Source organism: Bufo bufo, unplaced genomic scaffold, assembly GCF_905171765.1.
Source record: "Bufo bufo unplaced genomic scaffold, aBufBuf1.1, whole genome shotgun sequence".
In the NCBI taxonomy this organism is placed as follows: domain Eukaryota; kingdom Metazoa; phylum Chordata; class Amphibia; order Anura; family Bufonidae; genus Bufo; species Bufo bufo.
Window position 1 is genome coordinate 11,626 of NW_024400200.1, and position 22,117 is coordinate 33,742.

Consider the following 22,117-nt stretch of genomic DNA (forward strand, 5'->3'; position numbering starts at 1 on the left):
ACGCGTAAGATGTAATCGGTTCTTTGTAAATCTTCCCATAAGAAAAATGGTCAAAGGGGCAAGTATTTAGCTCCTAAATTAGCTTTTGTGGTGTTCTCCGAGTGGGTCGATGCAACTTAGTTTCCTAGTCACTTTGGCAGTTTTCATTTTTCTCATCACTTTTGATCCTTTGCCTCATATACCTAACTTTCATGGCAATAACGTGTTTGAGTTTTTAGTTTTTTTAACGTGTTTGATTTCTCATCCTAAAAGCTAACGCCCGAACAGGGACTTGAACCCTGGACCCTCAGATTAAAAGTCTGAAGCTCTACCGACTGAGCTATCCAGGCTCTCTGCAGAGTTATTGAAGTCATGACTTTCTGACCGACTGCCTTTCCCTTCTTTTTATAGCTCCACCTTTTACCATACCGTGCACTAGTACCTGCTTCCTAGAATTATAAAGGTAACTTTCACATATGTATTAGGGGATTACATTACCAGTGACTTTCTGGTGATAGCACCAGGAAATCAGCTGAGGAGCATGTCAATTACAAATAGGGGATTGAAATCTAGAACAGACCACTGCCCCCAGTTTGATATACAAACTGTGACTGACCTGTCAGAACATGTTGGGCAGCATAGTGGTTCTAGCCCTACAGCACCACTTTTTCCAGATCTTATATGAACCTCTGTATGAAGTTTTGTAAAAAAAAACAGGTGATTATAGCTCATTAAAACCTGTATCAATCTGCTGTTGAAGTCACGGAGAAGATATATAGACGACGTCGCTTTCTACGGCAAATTATTGAACTGGATTTACGTGAACTTTTGAGCTTGTAGGGAAAGGCAGTCGGTCAGAAAGTCATGACTTCAATCACTCTGCAGAGAGCCTGGATAGCTCAGTCGGTAGAGCATCAGACTTTTAATCTGAGGGTCCAGGGTTCAAGTCCCTGTTCGGGCGTTAGCTTTTAGGATGAGAAATCAAACACGTTAAAAAAAAAAACTAAAAACTCGAACACGTTATTGCCATGAAAGTTAGGTATATGAGGCAAAGGATCAAAAGTGATGAGAAAAATGAAGACTGCGAAAGTGACTAGGAAACTAAGTTGCATCGACCCACTCGGAGAACACCACAAAAGCTAATTTAGGAGCTAAATACTTGCCCCTTTGACCATTTTTCTTATGGGAAGATTTACAAAGAACCCATTACATCTTACCCGTTAAATGGTTATAAGGGTGCACTCACGGGTGGCATCTTTAGACTCCGGGTTTTGCCCTCACCCTTTCAGCAGCAAGTTTTTGGCAGATATGAGGGCAAAAGCCGGAATCTAAAGATGCCACCTGTGAGTGCACCCTTATAACCATTTAACGCGTAAGATGTAATCGGTTCTTTGTAAATCTTCCCATAAGAAAAATGGTCAAAGGGGCAAGTATTTAGCTCCTAAATTAGCTTTTGTGGTGTTCTCCGAGTGGGTCGATGCAACTTAGTTTCCTAGTCACTTTCGCAGTCTTCATTTTTCTCATCACTTTTGATCCTTTGCCTCATATACCTAACTTTCATGGCAATAACATGTTCGAGTTTTTAGTTTTTTTAACGTGTTTGATTTCTCATCCTAAAAGTAGAGTTGAGCGAACACCTGGATGTTCGGGTTCGACGAGTTCGGCCGAACTTTCGAAAAATGTTCGGGTTCGGGATCCGAACTCGACCCGAACTTCATCCCGAACCCCATAGAAGTCAATGGGGACCCGAACTTTTGGGCACTAAAAAGGCTGTAAAACACACCCGGAAAGGGCTAGAGGGCTGCAAAAGGCAGCAAAATGTAGTTAAATCCCCTGCAAACAAATGTAGATAGGGAAATGATGAGTTAACATAAAATAAATAAAAATTAAACAATATTAATTGGAGTGAGGTCCCATAGCACAGAATCAGGCTTCAAGTCACCCACCAATGGAGAAGGTCACTTACTATTATTTTGACCACAGCACCCAGACAAAGGAGAGAGGTCCCACAGCAGAGAACCAGGCATCATATCACCCACCACAGGAGTAGGCCACCATTTAGTTACTTTGACCCCTACACCCAGACGGAGGAGAGAGGTTACACAGCAGAGAATCAGGCATTTAGATCACCCACCACAGGAGTAGGCTACCATTGAATCAGACCCCGGCAACCATGTCAGATGGCACAAGCATAAGCTTTATATCAATCAGCACAGGAGAAGGCGACTTTGACAGACTTTGACCCCTACACCCGGACGGAGGAGAGAGGTTTCAAAGCAGAGAATCAGGCATTTAGATCACCCACCACAGGAGTAGGCTCCAATTTAATGGGACCCCGGCAACCATGTCAGATGGCACAACCATCAGCTTCATATCAATCAGCACAGGAGAAGGCGACTTTGAAAGACTTTGACCCCTACACCCAGACGGAGGAGAGAGGTTTCACAGCAGAGAATCAGGCATTTAGATCACCCACCACAGGAGTAGGCCCCCATTGAATCAGACCCTGGCAACCATGTCAGATGGCACAACCATCAGCTTTATATCAATCAGCACAGGAGAAGGCGACTTTGAAAGACTTTGACCCCTACACCCAGATGGAGGAGAGAGGTTTCACAGCAGAGAATCAGGCATCATATCAACCACCACAGGAGAAGCCACCATTTAGTTACTTTGACCCCTGCACCCAGGAAGAGGAGAGAGGCACCACAGCACATATTCTGGCATCATATCAGCCACCACAGGAGAAGCCACCATTGAGTTACTTTGACCCCCGCACCCAGGAAGAGGAGAGAGGCACCACAGCACATATTATGGCATCATATCAGCCACCACAGGAGAAGCCACCATTGAGTTACTTTGACCCCCGCACCCAGGAAGAGGAGAGAGGCACCACAGCACATATTCTGGCATCATATCAGCCACCACAGGAGAAGCCACCATTGAGTTACTTTGACCCCTGCACCCAGGAAGAGGAGAGAGGCCCCACAGCACATATTCTGGCATCATATCAGCCACCACAGGAGAAGCCACCATTTAGTTACTTTGACCCCTTCACCCAAACAGAGGAGAGAGGTTCCACATCAGAGAATCAGGCATCATATCAACCACCACAGGAGTAGGCCACAATTTAATGGGACCCCGGCAACCATGTCAGATGGCACAACCATCAGCTTCATATCAATCAGCACAGGAGAAGGCGACTTTGAAAGACTTTGACCCCTACACCTAGACGGAGGAGAGAGGTTTCACAGCAGAGAATCAGGCATTTAGATCACCCACCACAGGAGTAGGCCCCCATTGAATCAGACCCTGGCAACCATGTCAGATGGCACAACCATCAGCTTTATATCAATCAGCACAGGAGAAGCCACCATTGAGTTACTTTGACCCCTGCACCCAGGAAGAGGAGAGAGGCCCCACAGCACATATTCTGGCATCATATCAGCCACCACAGGAGAAGCCACCATTGAGTTACTTTCACCCCCGCACCCAGGAAGAGGAGAGAGGCACCACAGCACATATTCTGGCATCATATCAGCCACCACAGGAGAAGCCACCATTGAGTTACTTTGACCCCTGCACCCAGGAAGAGGAGAGAGGCCCCACAGCACATATTCTGGCATCATACTAACCACCACAGGAGAAGCCACCATTGAGTTACTTTGACCCCTGCACCCAGGAAGAGGAGAGAGGCCCCACAGCACATATTCTGGCATCATATCAGCCACCACAGGAGAAGCCACCATTGAGTTACTTTGACCCCCGCACCCAGGAAGAGGAGAGAGGCACCACAGCACATATTCTGGCATCATATCAGCCACCACAGGAGAAGCCACCATTGAGTTACTTTGACCCCTGCACCCAGGAAGAGGAGAGAGGCCCCACAGCACATATTCTGGCATCATACTAACCACCACAGGAGAAGCCACCATTGAGTTACTTTGACCCCCGCACCCAGGAAGAGGAGAGAGGCACCACAGCACATATTCTGGCATCATATCAGCCACCACAGGAGAAGCCACCATTGAGTTACTTTGACCCCCGCACCCAGGAAGAGGAGAGAGGCACCACAGCACATATTCTGGCATCATATCAGCCACCACAGGAGAAGCCACCATTGAGTTACTTTGACCCCCGCACCCAGGAAGAGGAGAGAGGCACCACAGCACATATTCAGGCATCATATCACACACCACAGGAGAAGGCCTCTTTCAGTGATTTAGGCCTTTGGACCCAGACAGAGGAGAGAGGCACCACAGCACATATTCTGGCATCATATCAGCCACCACAGGAGAAGCCACCATTGAGTTACTTTGACCCCTGCACCCAGGAAGAGGAGAGAGGCCCCACAGCACATATTCTGGCATCATATCAGCCACCACAGGAGAAGCCACCATTTAGTTACTTTGACCCCTGCACCCAGGAAGAGGAGAGAGGCACCACAGCACATATTCTGGCATCATATCAGCCACCACAGGAGAAGCCACCATTTAGTTACTTTGACCCCTTCACCCAAACAGAGGAGAGAGGTTCCACATCAGAGAATCAGGCATCATATCAACCACCACAGGAGTAGGCCACAATTTAGTTTATTTGACCCCTGCACCCAGGAAGAGGAGAGAGGCCCCACAGCACATATTCTGGCATCATATCACACACCACAGGAGAAGGCCTCTTTTAGTGATTTAGGCCTTTGGACCCAGACAGAGGAGAGAGGTCAGAGATTAGCTTCATATCCCCCAGCACAGCAGAAGACCGCTTTATTTGACAGATTCTAGTATGGGTACATATATGTTTTCCCAACCCCAGCACATTAGTTTGCTAATTCCAGATGTATGAAACGCAGGCCTAACTGTATCTAGTATATTGAACGCCAGATAAACTAACTTGGCCTTTTTTAAATAAAAAAAATCCCCTCACTGGAATACTTTCAGTCTTTTGACTGTATGGATTACAGATGGAATGACTGTTATATGTGAGCACCGCTTTCTTTGACAGATTCTAGTATGGGTACATATATGTTTTCCCAACCCCAGCACATTAGTTTGCTAATTCCAGATGTATGAAACGCAGGCCTAACTGTATCTAGTATATTGAACGCCAGATAAACTAACTTGGCCTTTTTTAAATAAAAAAAAAATTCCCTCACTGGAATACTTTCAGTCTTTTGACTGTATGGATTACAGATGGAATGACTGTTATATGTGAGTACCGCTTTCTTTGACAGATTCTAGTATGGGTACATATATGTTTTCCCAACCCCAGCACATTAGTTTGCTTATTCCAGATGTATGAAACGCAGGCCTAACTGTATCTAGTATATTGAACGCCAGATAAACTAACTTGGCCTTTTTTAAATAAAAAAAATCCCCTCACTGGAATACTTTCAGTCTTTTGACTGTTTGGATTACAGATGGAATGACTGTTATATGTGAGTACCGCTTTCTTTGACAGATTCTAGTATGGGTACATATATGTTTTCCCAACCCCAGCACATTAGTTTGCTAATTCCAGATGTATGAAACGCAGGCCTAACTGTATCTAGTATATTGAACGCCAGATAAACTAACTTGGCCTTTTTTAAATAAAAAAAATTCACTCACTGGAATACTTTCAGTCTTTTGACTGTATGGATTACAGATGGAATGACTGTTATATGTGAGCACCGCTTTCTTTGACAGATTCTAGTATGGGTACATATATGTTTTCCCAACCCCAGCACATTAGTTTGCTAATTCCAGATGTATGAAACGCAGGCCTAACTGTATCTAGTATATTGAACGCCAGATAAACTAACTTGGCCTTTTTTAAATAAAAAAAAAATTCCCTCACTGGAATACTTTATGGCTTTTCACTGTATGGATTACAGGTGGACTGGTATTAGTAGGGGTGACACAAGCACACCCAAGTCCCTGATGTAGGATTTCTATGGCACAGACCACTATTACAAGTGATTAATGGACGTTGGGAGAGATTGTGCTGCAGCACTAGTCCCAAGATGGCCGCCGCCTATCAGCCCAGTAACATGTGCCACAAAATGGTCTGCACAACCTTTAAAAAAAATAGCCTTGGATTGTGCTGCTAAATCGCTATTGGTCTGAATCCCAAGTGTAGATGTCTGACTTGTTTGGAGCTTTGGAATGCACACTGTGGCAGCTTCTGCTGCAGCACTACAAGTCGCAAAATGGCGGCCGGCGGTCAGCCCAGGTACATGTGGATGGAAAAATCACTCTGGCCACTCTAAAAATAGCCAATCCCTATCAAAAAAGCAGCTCAGCTGCAGTTGTTCAGATGAATCACAGGTGGAGGAGAGAAATTTGCTTCCAGTTATTCAATTATCCCTGCCTATTCTCGCCCTAGCATCAGCTGCGTCTATCCCTGTTCTATTCACATCGGGAGTGAGCACGTCCCGACGTGCGCACAAGCTTATAAAGAGGCTGAGTCACATGCTGCACTTGGCCAATCACAGCCTTGCCAATAGTAGGCATGGCTGCGATGGCATCTTAGGGCAAGTAGTATGATGCATGTTGATTGGCTGCTTTGCAGCCTTTCAAAATGCGCCAAAATACATGCCGAACGACGAACCCGAACACCCCAAAATTAGGTACGGACCCGAACTATGCTCGAACTGTTCGCTCAACACTACCTAACAGCTAAGGCCCGAACAGGGACTTGAACCCTGGACCCTCAGATTAAAAGTCTGATGCTCTACCGACTGAGCTATCCAGGCTCTCTGCAGAGTGATTGAAGTCATGACTTTATGACCGACTGCCTTTCCCTTCTTTTTATAGCTCCACCTTTTACCATACCGTGCACTAGTACCTGCTTCCTAGAATTTTAAAGGTAACTTTCACATATGTATTAGGGGATTACATTACCAGTGACTTTCTGGTGATAGCACCAGGAAATCAGCTGAGGAGCATGTCAATTACAAATGGGGGATTGAAATCTAGAACAGACCACTGCCCCCAGTTTGATATACAAACTGTGACTGACCTGTCAGAACATGTTGGGCAGCATAGTGGTTCTAGCCCTCCAGCACCACTTTTTCCAGATCTTATATGAACCTCTGTATGAAGTTTTGTAAAAAAAACTGGTGATTATAGCTCATTAAAACCTTTATCAATCTGCTGTTGAAGTCACGGAGAAGATATATAGACGACGTCGCTTTCTACGGCAAATTATTGAACTGGATTTACGTGAACTTTTGAGCTTGTAATCACCCTCTCTGGCCATGACACCCTTTCAGCAGCAAGTTTTTGGCAGATATGATGGCAAAACCCGGAGTCTAAAGATGCCACCTGTGAGTGCCCCCTTATAACCATTTAACGCGTAAGATGTAATCGGTTCTTTGTAAATCTTCCCATAAGAAAAATGGTCAAAGGGGCAAGTATTTAGCTCCTAAATTAGCTTTTGTGGTGTTCTCCGAGTGGGTCGATGCAACTTAGTTTTCTAGTCACTTTCGCAGTCTTCTTTTTTCTCATCACTTTTGATCCTTTGCCTCATATACCTAACTTTCATGGCAATAACATGTTCGAGTTTTTAGTTTTTTTAACGTGTTTGATTTCTCATCCTAAAAGCTAACGCCCGAACAGGGACTTGAACCCTGGACCCTCAGATTAAAAGTCTGATGCTCTACCGACTGAGCTATCCAGGCTCTCTGCAGAGTGATTGAAGTCATGACTTTCTGACCGACTGCCTTTCCCTTCTTTTTATAGCTCCACCTTTTACCATACCGTGCACTAGTACCTGCTTCCTAGAATTATAAAGGTAACTTTCACATATGTATTAGGGGATTACATTACCAGTGACTTTCTGGTGATAGCACCAGGAAATCAGCTGAGGAGCATGTCAATTACAAATAGGGGATTGAAATCTAGAACAGACCACTGCCCCCAGTTTGATATACAAACTGTGACTGACCTGTCAGAACATGTTGGGCAGCATAGTGGTTCTAGCCCTCCAGCACCACTTTTTCCAGATCTTATATGAACCTCTGTATGAAGTTTTGTAAAAAAAAATGGTGATTATAGCTCATTAAAACCTTTATCAATCTGCTGTTGAAGTCACGGAGAAGATATATAGACGACGTCGCTTTCTACGGCAAATTATTGAACTGGATTTACGTGAACTTTTGAGCTTGTAATCACCCTCTCTGGCCATGACACCCTTTCAGCAGCAAGTTTTTGGCAGATATGAGGGCAAAACCCGGAGTCTAAAGATGCCACCTGTGAGTGCACCCTTATAACCATTTAACGCGTAAGATGTAATCGGTTCTTTGTAAATCTTCCCATAAGAAAAATGGTCAAAGGGGCAAGTATTTAGCTCCTAAATTAGCTTTTGTGGTGTTCTCCGAGTGGGTCGATGCAACTTAGTTTGCTAGTCACTTTCGCAGTCTTCATTTTTCTCATCACTTTTGATCCTTTGCCTCATATACCTAACTTTCATGGCAATAACATGTTCGAGTTTTTAGTTTTTTTAACGTGTTTGATTTCTCATCCTAAAAGCTAACGCCCGAACAGGGACTTGAACCCTGGACCCTCAGATTAAAAGTCTGATGCTCTACCGACTGAGCTATCCAGGCTCTCTGCCGAGTGATTGAAGTCATGACTTTCTGACCGACTGCCTTTCCCTTCTTTTTATAGCTCCACCTTTTACCATACCGTGCACTAGTACCTGCTTCCTAGAATTATAAAGGTAACTTTCACATATGTATTAGGGGATTACATTACCAGTGACTTTCTGGTGATAGCACCAGGAAATCAGCTGAGGAGCATGTCAATTACAAATAGGGGATTGAAATCTAGAACAGACCACTGCCCCTAGTTTGATATACAAACTGTGACTGACCTGTCAGAACATGTTGGGCAGCATAGTGGTTCTAGCCCTCCAGCACCACTTTTTCCAGATCTTATATGAACCTCTGTATGAAGTTTTGTAAAAAAAACTGGTGATTATAGCTCATTAAAACCTTTATCAATCTGCTGTTGAAGTCACGGAGAAGATATATAGACGACGTCGCTTTCTACGGCAAATTATTGAACTGGATTTACGTGAACTTTTGAGCTTGTAATCACCCTCTCTGGCCATGACACCCTTTCTGCAGCAAGTTTTTGGCAGATCTGAGGGCAAAACCCGGAGACTAAAGATGCCACCTGTGAGTGCACCCTTATAACCATTTAACGCGTAAGATGTAATCGGTTCTTTGTAAATCTTCCCATAAGAAAAATGGTCAAAGGGGCAAGTATTTAGCTCCTAAATTAGCTTTTGTGGTGTTCTCCGAGTGGGTCGATGCAACTTAGTTTCCTAGTCACTTTCGCAGTCTTCATTTTTCTCATCACTTTTGATCCTTTGCCTCATATACTTAACTTTCATGGCAATAACATGTTCGAGTTTTTAGTTTTTTTAACGTGTTTGATTTCTCATCCTAAAAGCTAACGCCCGAACAGGGACTTGAACCCTGGACCCTCAGATTAAAAGTCTGATGCTCTACCGACTGAGCTATCCAGGCTCTCTGCAGAGTGATTGAAGTCATGACTTTATGACCGACTGCCTTTCCCTTCTTTTTATAGCTCCACCTTTTACAATACCGTGCACTAGTACCTGCTTCCTAGAATTATAAAGGTAACTTTCACATATGTATTAGGGGATTACATTACCAGTGACTTTCTGGTGATAGCACCAGGAAATCAGCTGAGGAGCATGTCAATTACAAATAGGGGATTGAAATCTAGAACAGACCACTGCCCCCAGTTTGATATACAAACTGTGACTGACCTGTCAGAACATGTTGGGCAGCATAGTGGTTCTAGCCCTCCAGCACCACTTTTTCCAGATCTTATATAAACCTCTGTATGAAGTTTTGTAAAAAAAACTGGTGATTATAGCTCATTAAAACCTTTATCAATCTGCTGTTGAAGTCACGGAGAAGATATATAGACGACGTTGCTTTCTACGGCAAATTATTGAACTGGATTTACGTGAACTTTTGAGCTTGTAATCACCCTCTCTGGCCATGACACCCTATCAGCAGCAAGTTTTTGGCAGATCTGAGGGCAAAACCCGGAGTCTAAAGATGCCACCTGTGAGTGCTCCCTTATAACCATTTAACGCGTAAGATGTAATCGGTTATTCATGGCAATAACATGTTCGAGTTTTTAGTTTTTTTAACGTGTTTGATTTCTCATCCTAAAAGCTAACGCCCGAACAGGGACTTGAACCCTGGAGCCTCAGAATTAAAGTCTGATGCTCTACCGACTGAGCTATCCAGGCTCTCTGCAGAGTGATTGAAGTCATGACTTTCTGACCGACTGCCTTTCCCTTCTTTTTATAGCTCCACCCTTTACAATACCGTGCACTAGTACCTGCTTCCTAGAATTATAAAGGTAACTTTCACATATGTATTAGGGGATTACATTACCAGTGACTTTCTGGTGATAGCACCAGGAAATCAGCTGAGGAGCATGTCAATTACAAATAGGGGATTGAAATCTAGAACAGACCACTGCCCCCAGTTTGATATACAAACTGTGACTGACCTGTCAGAACATGTTGGGCAGCATAGTGGTTCTAGCCTTCCAGCACCACTTTTTCCAGATCTTATATGAACCTCTGTATGAAGTTTTGTAAAAAAAACTGGTGATTATAGCTCATTAAAACTTTTATCAATCTGCTGTTGAAGTCACGGAGAAGATATATAGACAACGTTGCTTTCTACGGCAAATTATTGAACTGGATTTACGTGAACTTTTGAGCTTATAATCACCCTCTCTGGCCATGACACCCTTTCAGCAGCAAGTTTTTGGCAGATATGAGGGCAAAACCCGGAGTCTAAAGATGCCACCTGTGAGTGCACCCTTATAACCATTTAACGCGTAAGATGTAATCGGTTCTTTGTAAATCTTCCCATAAGAAAAATGGTCAAAGGGGCAAGTATTTAGCTCCTAAATTAGCTTTTGTGGTGTTCTCCGAGTGGGTCGATGCAACTTAGTTTCCTAGTCACTTTCGCAGTCTTCATTTTTCTCATCACTTTTGATCCTTTGCCTCATATACCTAACTTTCATGGCAATAACATGTTCGAGTTTTTAGTTTTTTTAACGTGTTTGATTTCTCATCCTAAAAGCTAACGCCCGAACAGGGACTTGAACCCTGGACCCTCAGATTAAAAGTCTGATGCTCTACCGACTGAGCTATCCAGGCTCTCTGCAGAGTGATTGAAGTCATGACTTTCTGACCGACTGCCTTTCCCTTCTTTTTATAGCTCCACCTTTTACCATACCGTGCACTAGTACCTGCTTCCTAGAATTATAAAGGTAACTTTCACATATGTATTAGGGGATTACATTACCAGTGACTTTCTGGTGATAGCACCAGAGTAGTAAGAGGGTATATGTTTCGTCAAAGTGACAGGTACCACGCCCCTTTTACACGCCCCCTTTTTATATTGCTTGATATAAAGTTTATATCGCATGATATAAAGTTTATATCACAGGCTATTAGGATTTATATCGCAGGCTATTAGGATTTATATCGCTTGATATTAGGTTTATATTGGCACTTCTCAGATGCCTGCTAAACTGCAGTGTCCGTCATATTGCTAAAATCAAGTTTTCCCAGACCTGTCACAGACTGTGGTCATGTAATCAAGCCTTTGCTAATGCAAGGGTCATGGCCTCTTGCGTGAACATTGCTTAATTCAAGATTTCCCAGACCCATGTCCCCGGAGCTGCCCCTACAAGGTCGTGACACCTGTCAAGGACGTCAAAGCAGGGCTTTTAGGGTCGGTCACAGTAATTATTCTTGTAATCGAGACTTTTCTAATGCACGGGTCATGACCTCTGGCAAAACACATTGCTTAATTCAAGATTTCCCAGACCCATGTCCCCGGAGCTGCCCCTACAAGGTCGTGACACCTGTCAAGGACGTCAAAGCAGGGCTTTTAGGGTCGGTCACAGTAATTATTCTTGTAATCGAGACTTTTCTAATGCACGGGTCATGACCTCTGGCAAAACACATTGCTTAATTCAAGATTTCCCAGGTCACAGAATGCATTCCTGTAATCGATACGGGTCTAAATGACTTTTCTACAGACATGCTCATTAAAACATCTGGACATTGCCATGGCTTTGATATGATTTTATATCAATTTTATACAATTCACAACATTCATTTAAATAAAATCTTATTGATAAGCCCATTCACGGCCCTTGATACGCTTTTGATATAAAATTAAGATTCATTCATAAAAAGACCTATAATGAACATATCATTTCTTATAAAGCATAATTTAACTAGTCATTATAAATAAATTTTGTAATTTTATAACATTTCATAACACATTTACAACATTTAACTTGTCATATAAAACGACCCATTTGATATGGCTTTTGATATGAGTTTATATCAATTTTATACAATTCATAACTTTCATTTAAGTAATATCTTATTGATAAGCCCATTCAGGGACTGTTGATACGCTTTTGATATAAAAGATACACACTATCAACATATAAAACATAATCTAACTAATGGGGGCTACAGCAAATAATGAATATGCTAATCGCAACCACAGGGTATCGTTTTACAACATCAACCGCCTATATAAACAGGGCCCAGTCTCTGCATTGCTATCACAGAGAGACTTGGGCACATAGAAGCATTGACCAACAAGGTATAAGACACTTAAAAGGTAAGCACCATTTGTCTGTTATGCTTTTAAATCTTTCACTATTCTTGAATATAACTTATGTTAGCTGTGTCTGATTATTTATAATTCGTAATGCATCACTAAATGTCTTTTTCTTTTACCACATACAAATGTTGCAATATTTTAACTAGCAATATCTTTCACTATTTATTGAATATGACTTAAATTAAATGAATCTATCTATCTATATATCTATCTATCCATTTAGCTATCTATGTATCCATACATCCAAATACCCCAACTATCTAAATTCTATCAATTTATCAATCTATCTATTAATCTATCTATCTATCTTTCTATCTATCTATCTTTCTATCTATCTATCTATCTATCTGTCTATCTATCTATCTCTCTTCTATCTAGCTATCTATGTATCCATACATCCAAATACCCCAACTATCTAAATTCTATCAATTTATCAATCTATCTATTAATCTATCTATCTATCTTTCTATCTATCTATCTTTCTATCTATCTATCTATCTATCTATCTATCTATCTGTCTATCTATCTATCTCTCTTCTATCTATCTATCTATTAATCTATCTATCTGTCTATCTATCTATCTAGCTATCTATCTATCTATGTATCCATACATCCAAATACCCCAACTATCTAAATTCTATCAATTTATCTATCTATCTATCTATCTATTAATCTAATCTATCTATCTATCTATTAATCTATCTATCTGTTTATCTCTTCTATCTAGCTTATCTATCTATCTTTCTATCTATCTAGCTGTCTATCTATCTATAGATCTATCTATCTATCTATTAATCTAATCTATCTATCTATTAATCTATCTATCTGTTTATCTCTTCTATCTAGCTTATCTATCTATCTTTCTATGTATCTATCTGTCTATCTATCTATCTATATATCTCCTATCTATCTTTCTATCTATCTAGCTGTCTATCTATCTATAGATCTATCTATCTATCTATTAATCTAATCTATCTATCTATCAATCTATCTATCTGTTTATCTCTTCTATCTATCTTATCTATCTATCTTTCTATGTATCTATCTGTCTATCTATCTATCTATCTATCTATCTATCTATAAATCTCCTATCTATCTTTCTATCTATCTATCTGTCTATCTATAGATCTATCTATCTATCCAGATATCTATCTTTCCTATTTATAGGGGTTAAAGCGGCCCTACAAATGTTGTTCTATTTTAACTAGCAATATACATTTCGTTTAGATGGATTCTTACCAAAATTTATGGGGCGATGACAATATACCCGATGCGCAGATGCTTATCGCGGCCGATGATTTCTATGAGTCGTACATTAGCGGTGGTGGGGCGCAATTGCTTTCAGACGCGTCGCCCAGTATGGCGTTATCTCATACTGACATTTCAAGTGAACCCGATTACAATCCGACGTCTCCTTGCCTGGTCGGTAAGTATAGCCATCTTAGGCTTTTATTACGTATATAGTTTTAGCTCTAGTTATATTTCATGCACGTATATTACAGACGAGCAAATCCGAGACATTTTAAGAATTGCGAACAGAGCCGTCGATACTGAAAATACAGAACATTCAAGCATTGAAGTTACTAACAACAGCAATTATGATGCGCTAAAGGAGAACGATCCATCGCGAGTTATCGATCTCACAACCCCCTATCGAAATGAAATAAAACAGCAGACCAGGCTAGCCAGAACACGTAAGGATCGCTCAACTTCTTTGATGTTGTCTGTTTTAAACATTATCTATATTTCTAATACACTTTTTAAAACACAGCGCTTGAAAGAAATGTGTATACAATTGATGACATCGCGACACTCTCCGATGATGCCCTACAAAAGCGTCGCAAGCGGGGGAAAGCGCGTAAGGAACAAAAACGCATTGCTGCTGTAATATATTTTAAACAATGTCTATAAGTCTAATACTTAATTTTTAATGCAGCGCTGAAAAGAAAAATAGCCCCGACCGGTGTCTCCAAAGAGGTATCAAAGAAATCTAACACAACGGGTAAGGCTCCCTATACAGCAGCTCAAAAAACAATGTCTATAACTTTTAAGCGGGTATAAACAATGGTGTTTAATCAAACCTTGTAATTTAAAGTTTTTCAGCTGCCGGATAGTAGCGCAATGGGGCAATAGAAATGTTTCATGCCCCGAACCACCAGAGTCGGTCACCAACGCCCGCGACAGTTGGCTGTCTGAAAATCCCGCAATGCCGATTATCCGCTGTCCTGATGCTCGTAAGTTAATATTACACGGCGCGCTGTTTTAATTAGAACTGCTTGATGTTCTTAATACTTACAGCGGGATGCTTGTCTTTAAATTTTTAATAAAAGACATAATGACATATCTAGCTATCAATTTAGCTACCTAGATATCCAGCTATCTATCAATTTATCTATCGATCCACTTATATATCTATGTATCCATATCCATATCTTAATGTTTGTCTTTAAATTGCAGCCAAAAGAAAAGAAAGCAACAAAGCCAGAACCGTTAAAGAGAGACGACGCTCGACCACAAAACAGCATCAGGAACAGTTTACACCGATAGCTGGAGTTCTAACAACGCCGCGACCGGTTCTGCAGAGTGGTGAGCCAACTAGCGTAATAAATGAGATTACAGCTTTATGCGACATAACACCGGTACCCAATACACAGGATGTAATACCTTGTAAAAAGCGCATCACATTTGATACGCCAGACACATGCAGCAACGTACAACAGATAAGCGAACCCCAACAGCGATACGCACCTCTTGTCCACTCCTGTTATTGTCGGGGTGGAGAGACGTACGACGCGTTGAGGGATATCGCGAAATGTAATGACAAAATGGCCCGCGTGGCAATGCATTTAAAATGTTACGTTAAAGACTCTACGTCTTTAGCGTTTAACAGTCCCAACAAAAATACTGAGGGACAAATACACGCTACGCGTAACAAATGCATACGCCTGATTACGCATCTTGACGCTCTTGAAAAAGAGCTGCTATGCAGAGACTGACTAGTGATGACTGGTGGAGGTGGACAACCTTTTAAAAGCGCAAAAACAACTGTAAGTGCTAGGGTTAGAAAGTTAAAAAAAGCTATAAAAATCTGTTTTTCAGTTAAACGTTCTAAAATAGCTAGAGAAAAAAGGCATTGCAGGCGTAACAATGGGCCGCCAGCACGTCCGAACAAAATAGTTAGCAAAAAAAGACAGGATTGTCGTAACAAGACTGGGGCGTCGGCTCGTCTGAACGCTGGACAAACACATCAGCAACCGCAGCCTGCGCAAGCGGGGCACAGTCGTCCAAACAGCTCGCGCACTAATAGACCTTCAGATACGCAATCAAAGCGTATTCATTCAGGCGACCCACAAAATGGCGACCGGCCCTACAACACGGCTATTACAGACGAACCCCCTGAACCACAAAATGTTAGATCCGTTTATCTAGAACGTGTATATCATCAAGAGCGTGACTTAGCGAATTTTAACAGTACCATGTACACGGAACACTTCAGATTCGCTAACCTCGAAGCCATTCGCTCATTTGTTGACGCTCTTGATGCAATACACGCTTCTATACAGACATTGTTAGATAGGGTTTTACGGGACGCCGATCCGGGTGATTTCATACAATTACGTTTAGACGGCGGCGAAACGTTTGATTCGATTTTTTCTAATAGGTATTCTAGAGATGGGTTTAGAGCCGAAACATTTTTGGACAATATAGCTAACGCTTTACAGAGTAACGCGGAGTGCATAGCCGGTAATACACTTAAACTAGTTGTCATCATTGTTAGGGGCCGCCGTGGTGGGGCCAGAAGACGTTTGGGTGGTGTCGCGTATAGTCGGATTATTGATCGTAAAAAACAACATTTATACGATTTTAATAATTATGATAATAACGTCTGTCTGGCCGCTAGTGTTTACGCAATTTTGGAGGGTTCTGCTTTGAGCGACGTTGCCTTGTTAGAGAAAGCTCAACAACTGCATAGAGACTTACAAATACCCGAGGGGTATTTGGTGTCTTTTACGGACATTGCTGAATTTGAAAAAAAATTAAACATCACAATTAAAATTTTGTACCACAATAGGGGACAATGGCGTTATTATCACACAGCCCGCACAGCTAAAGAAAAGACCATCTATATATTGCACCATGAAAAGCATTATTATGGCATAAAAAATCTAAAAGCCTTTATCGGTTTCGATTATTTTTGCGACGTTTGTTGCACTGTATACAAACATAAATACCGACACGGGTGTATGCAGTTTTGTAAAGCGTGCCAGACCACGAATTGTGTTGAGCAGTCTAATAATACACGTTGCCCGATATGTAGGACTTATTGCCGTTCAGCGGCATGTTTTGAAACACATAGAAACCTGTCACTTAGTGATAAAGCTCTTTGTAAGAAAAAAACTTTTTGCGGATTTTGTTACAAATATATAGACTGCGGCGATGAGCACAAATGTAACGGTTTAAAATGCACCATCTGCGGCGGGCAGGTTGACAAATTTGACGACCATGTTTGTTACATGCAGCCATACACCCCCAAAAAAATGACTGACAAGTATATCTTTTACGATTTTGAATGCATGCAAGAAACAGGCTTGCATATACCCAATTTCATTTACGCAACCACACTATACGGCCCCAACTCCTGGCATTTTAGCGGAAAATCCTGTACGCTTGACTTTGTGCGATTTTTTGCCGACGGTAAGTTTTCGGGTTACACGTTTATAGCTCACAATGCCGGACGCTACGACGCTTATTTTGTTTTACAGGAGTTGATTAATGAAAAATTTAAAATTGATATTATAAATCAAGGCGGTCGGTTAATGTGCGTTACCCTGAAGGACTTAAAAATTAGGTTCATAGACTCGCTGAATTTCATGCCTATGAAGCTCAGCAAGATGCCAGAGGCTATGGGTTTTTCAGGCGCCAAGGGTCACTTCCCGCATTTTTTCAACACGGCAGAAAATCAAAACTACATAGGCGCCCTACCGGCCGCTAGGTATTACGGAGTCGATTACATGATGCCCGGTGAGAAAAAAGAATTCACAGATTGGTACGAGAAACATAAAAATGACACCTTTAATTTTCAGAAAGAGTTAAAAGCTTACTGTAAGCAGGATGTTGAAGTTTTGAGAAGGGCTTGTGAATGTTACAGGGACACGATTATGGCCATGACGGAACAAAAAGTGCTGCAATACATTAAACGTGAAAAGAAATACAGAACGGTCACTAAATGTATTGATCCACTCCAACTTATCACATTGACGTCCGTGTGCATGGCCATGTATCGGTTTAAATTTCTACCCAAAAATACCATAGCTATTATCCCTGCAGATAATTACCACAAGACCCAGAAACGCTTTTCAACACCCGCTATACAGTGGCTCATGTACCTTGAACATGCTGAAGGCATTTCTATACAACATGCGTTAAAGGGCGGTGAAAAAAAGATCGGTAAATATTTTTTGGACGGGTATTCTTTTGTTAACGGTAAACACGTCGCTTTTGAATTTCAGGGCTGTTTTTATCACGGGTGTCCTGTGTGCTATAACGAGCAGGACAGCAACGAGCTTACTAAATCGTCCTACGGTCAGCTATACCAATCTTTCCTAGTCAGGAAAAGCCGACTACAGAGACAAGGCTTTACGGTCCGCGTCCTGTGGGAACACGAGTGGCGGGAAATGATTGCAAACGATTCGGGGGTCAAAGACTTTCTGATTAAAATGAAATTCCCGACTCCTTTGGATCCTCGTGACGCGCTTTACGGTGGGCGCACTAACGCCATTAAACTTTATCACAAGGTGCAGGCCGATGAAACAGTGCATTATTACGATTTCACCAGTCTGTACCCTTTTGTTAATAAAACTAAGACTTACCCTGTAGGACACCCAAAAATCATTTATGATCATTTTGGCTACATCAAAAAATACTTTGGCATTGCCCGAGTTAAAGTGTACCCGCCCAGAGATTTATTTTTTCCGGTCCTGCCTGTAAAGCTAAATAAAAAACTAATGTTTCCGCTATGTTACACATGCGCCTTGAGCTGTCATAAAGACATTTGCAGCCACACAGACGACGAGCGGTCCCTAACCGGTACATGGTGCACCATAGAGATAGTTTTAGCTGTTGAAAAAGGTTACAGGATTGCCGAGATCTACGAGATCTGGCATTTTCCGAATACAACAGACGATTTGTTCGCCCCGTACATCAAATTACACCTCAGAGATAAACAGGAGGCTTCCGGTTATCCCAATTGGTGTAAAACGGATTCTGAAAAAACGGCTTACATAGCGGCATTTTTAAAAAAAGAAGATGTCTGCTTGCGATCTGATAAGATATCTGTAAACCCAGCAAAAAGACAAATTTCAAAACTGTTCCTAAACTCTCTGTGGGGTAAGTTTGGCCAGCGTTCTAACTTGTCACGTACCAGCATAGTCACGGACCCTGACGAGCTTTTCAAATTAGCTTTTGTGCCGTATTACGACCTCTCCGAGGTTAATTTCATCGATGACGATACGGCAATAGTCAATTGGCGCTATGTAAAAGAGCGCTACACCCACAACAAAAACACAAACATTTTTATAGCCTGTTTTACAACCGCCTATGCCAGACTCGAATTATACAAGCTCCTAGACAGGCTACAGGAACGTTGCCTTTATCACGACACAGACTCCGTCATATTCGTGAGTAAGGGGTCTGAATGGACGCCACCCTTGGGTGATTTTCTCGGTGAACTAACTAGTGAAATACCCGACGACGCCCACATTACCGAGTTTGTATCCGCTGGTCCAAAGACTTACGGCTACAAACTTAACAACGGGAAAACCGTATTGAAGGTTAAGGGCATAACACTCAATGTCGCTAACACACGACTTGTTAATTTTGACAGTTTAAAAGACCTTGTGCTGGACTACTCCCACAACAACGACCCCGAGACGCAGAAAACAATAGGTATCGAGCAAGACGGCATTTACAGAAATAGGAAGCGCCTGACCATAGAGACAAGACCATTACGTAAAACGCAAAAGTGCGTCTATACAAAGAGACAGCTGACGGCTGACTTTACAACGGTGCCTTTTGGCTATTAAACATGGCTGCGCATTTTCAACACCCTTTTTCGTGTATCCTAGCAGGGCCCTCAAATTCTGGAAAGAGTTTTTTTGTTAAAAATGTATTAATGCACAAGGATGCTTTAATGTCGCACAAACCTGATAATGTCATTTGGTTTTACGCATGTTGGCAGAAATTGTATGATGAACTAACCCGTTTGTTTACAAATATCAGGTTTATCGAGGGGGTCCCGCAAAATTTTACAGACGCTGATCTATTTCCAACGGATAAGGTAAATTTGGCGGTTGTTGATGATCTTATGGAGGCGGCTTGTGAAAATCTTGAAATACAAAACGCATTCACCAAATACGTACACCACAGAAATTTGAGCATTATGTATCTCGTTCAAAACGTTTTTTGTCAGGGTAAGAAAAGCCGAACCATAAATTTAAACACTAAATACATGGTCCTTTTTAAGAACCCTCGTGATAAATTACAGGTTATTACGTTGGCTCGGCAGATGTACCCCGGTAAAACACGTTTCTTTTTAGAAGCTTTTGAAGATGCTACACACAAGCCTTACGGCTATTTACTTGTAGATTTAAGATCTGACACGCCTGAGGACCTACGACTAAGAACCGGTCTGTTCCCGCCAGATCTGCCGGTTGCTTATGTGTGCAAAAAGAAGCTCTAAAATGAGGTATCTCACATCTTTATGGTTATTTTTGATAGCGGCGCTGGTGCTGTAAGGATGTCGAACAGGATCCGGCGTAATTGGGATCTTTTAAAAGCATTAGTCAAAACAAATCTGAAGGCCCGAAAATCAATATTACGTAACGCCAGTATTGATTTGATATCGGCTATTGGCGAGATAGCGCTCAATATCATTAAAGGAAAGATCCCTCTTAAAGAGCGCCAAAAAAATATATTGAAAAAATGGCGTAGGGCTATAAAGAAATTAAGTGATAAAAAGTACTCCATTAAAGGCAAGAAGCGCATTGTGAACCAGAGCGGCGGTTTTATAGGAGCTTTGCTCGGTTTTGCTATACCTTTAATCACTAGCCTGATAGCTAATACAGCCGGTGGTTCATAATGCAGTATGCCGAGAAAATGTTCCTGGTTTCCAAAAATGAAATGGATAGGCTTAAAAATACCTCCGTAGATGCAACAGATATACGCCAAACAGCCCTACGGCGCTTAGATGATGAGATTAGCGAAATACTACACAGAAATGACCTTTCAGATGACGAAAAAATTAAGAGCTACACAGTCGTGTTACAGAGGTACTTAATGCTCAACAAACACACCGGTAAAGAAATGCATGGTATAACCCTGATTACACAGCCACAAACCGATCAACAACAATTGTCAAATGCAACCACAATCAGCCCAGCTACTAACGAGATACTTGACAGTATTAATACACGTTATAGAAAAAATGCCGAACTATTGTTAAGTAAACTGTACCGCGCTGGTAATAAGCCGTCCTGGAACGCTATGGGTGAGTTCATTTACAAAGAACAAACTGTACCCGGATCCAACATTATTGACCTGATTCGAACAGCTACCCAGAGTCACGGCTTGCCTAATATTAAACCTCGCGGTTGGGACTATTTTATGGAGACTATCGCACAGCTGAACGCCCCGTCAACGGTTATCGGTAATACAAGAACAAGAGAACTTTTCGATAATTTGAAAAAGCGGTCGCTGAGTGAGCCCTATGACGAGGCTCGAAGCCCTTTTACACCCCCGGTGTTATTAAGATCGCCTACTGTGTCGCCGCGTGGCTCATTATTACCTAAAAAGAGGCTCCCGCCCTTGTTGCAAGCTGCTTGGTTAACGTTGTAAATTTTCTTACTTTGGCGATTGTATATAAACTTTGTTTGTATTAAACATCTTATAATGTTTTTTATTTGTTTTACATACATTTTTACTTTGCATGTATATAAATTGCTTTGTGTATAATGTCTTATAATGTTTTATTTACTATACATAAACAGTTTTAAATAAAAATGTATTCTGTTTTTTCTTTTTACAATAAATATAATAGCTTGATTATTTAAAATGTATAAACAGTTAGGACGTGTTGTTGAATAGACACTGTTTAAAACACAGCTAAAATGACTGCAAAAAGCAAAATATTGCGAAAACAGTACTACACGCCAAAAGCCGTCGGCTCTTACGGGGGCATTGAATCCTTATTCAGAGAAGTACGTAAATTTGGAATAAGAAAAGACTCTGTAAAAAACTGGTTGAGCAACGAGGATACTTACACATTGTACAAACCTGTTAAAAAATCCTTTACAAGAAACAAGGTTATGGTGTCTGATATCGATGCTCAATGGCAGGCAGATCTTGTGTCGATGATGGATTTTTCTAAAGAAAATAATGGTGTAAAAT

General features: G+C 41.6%; 7 non-coding genes across 7 annotated transcripts; 1 reads left to right on the top strand and 6 right to left on the bottom strand.

The window, feature by feature from the left end:
• Positions 1-256: 256 nt before the first annotated feature.
• On the bottom strand, positions 257-329 carry TRNAK-UUU. The gene has a single exon. It is a non-coding gene; the product is annotated as a tRNA-Lys (tRNA).
• Positions 330-867: 538 nt separating this feature from the next.
• On the top strand, positions 868-940 carry TRNAK-UUU. Its single transcript has one exon. It is a non-coding gene; the product is annotated as a tRNA-Lys (tRNA).
• A 5,699-nt stretch (positions 941-6,639) lies between these two features.
• Positions 6,640-6,712, bottom strand: TRNAK-UUU. The gene has a single exon. It is a non-coding gene; the product is annotated as a tRNA-Lys (tRNA).
• Positions 6,713-7,566: 854 nt separating this feature from the next.
• TRNAK-UUU lies at positions 7,567-7,639 on the bottom strand. Its single transcript has one exon. It is a non-coding gene; the product is annotated as a tRNA-Lys (tRNA).
• Positions 7,640-8,493: 854 nt separating this feature from the next.
• TRNAK-UUU lies at positions 8,494-8,566 on the bottom strand. The gene has a single exon. It is a non-coding gene; the product is annotated as a tRNA-Lys (tRNA).
• An 854-nt stretch (positions 8,567-9,420) lies between these two features.
• TRNAK-UUU lies at positions 9,421-9,493 on the bottom strand. The gene has a single exon. It is a non-coding gene; the product is annotated as a tRNA-Lys (tRNA).
• Positions 9,494-11,108: 1,615 nt separating this feature from the next.
• TRNAK-UUU lies at positions 11,109-11,181 on the bottom strand. The gene has a single exon. It is a non-coding gene; the product is annotated as a tRNA-Lys (tRNA).
• Positions 11,182-22,117: the final 10,936 nt, after the last annotated feature.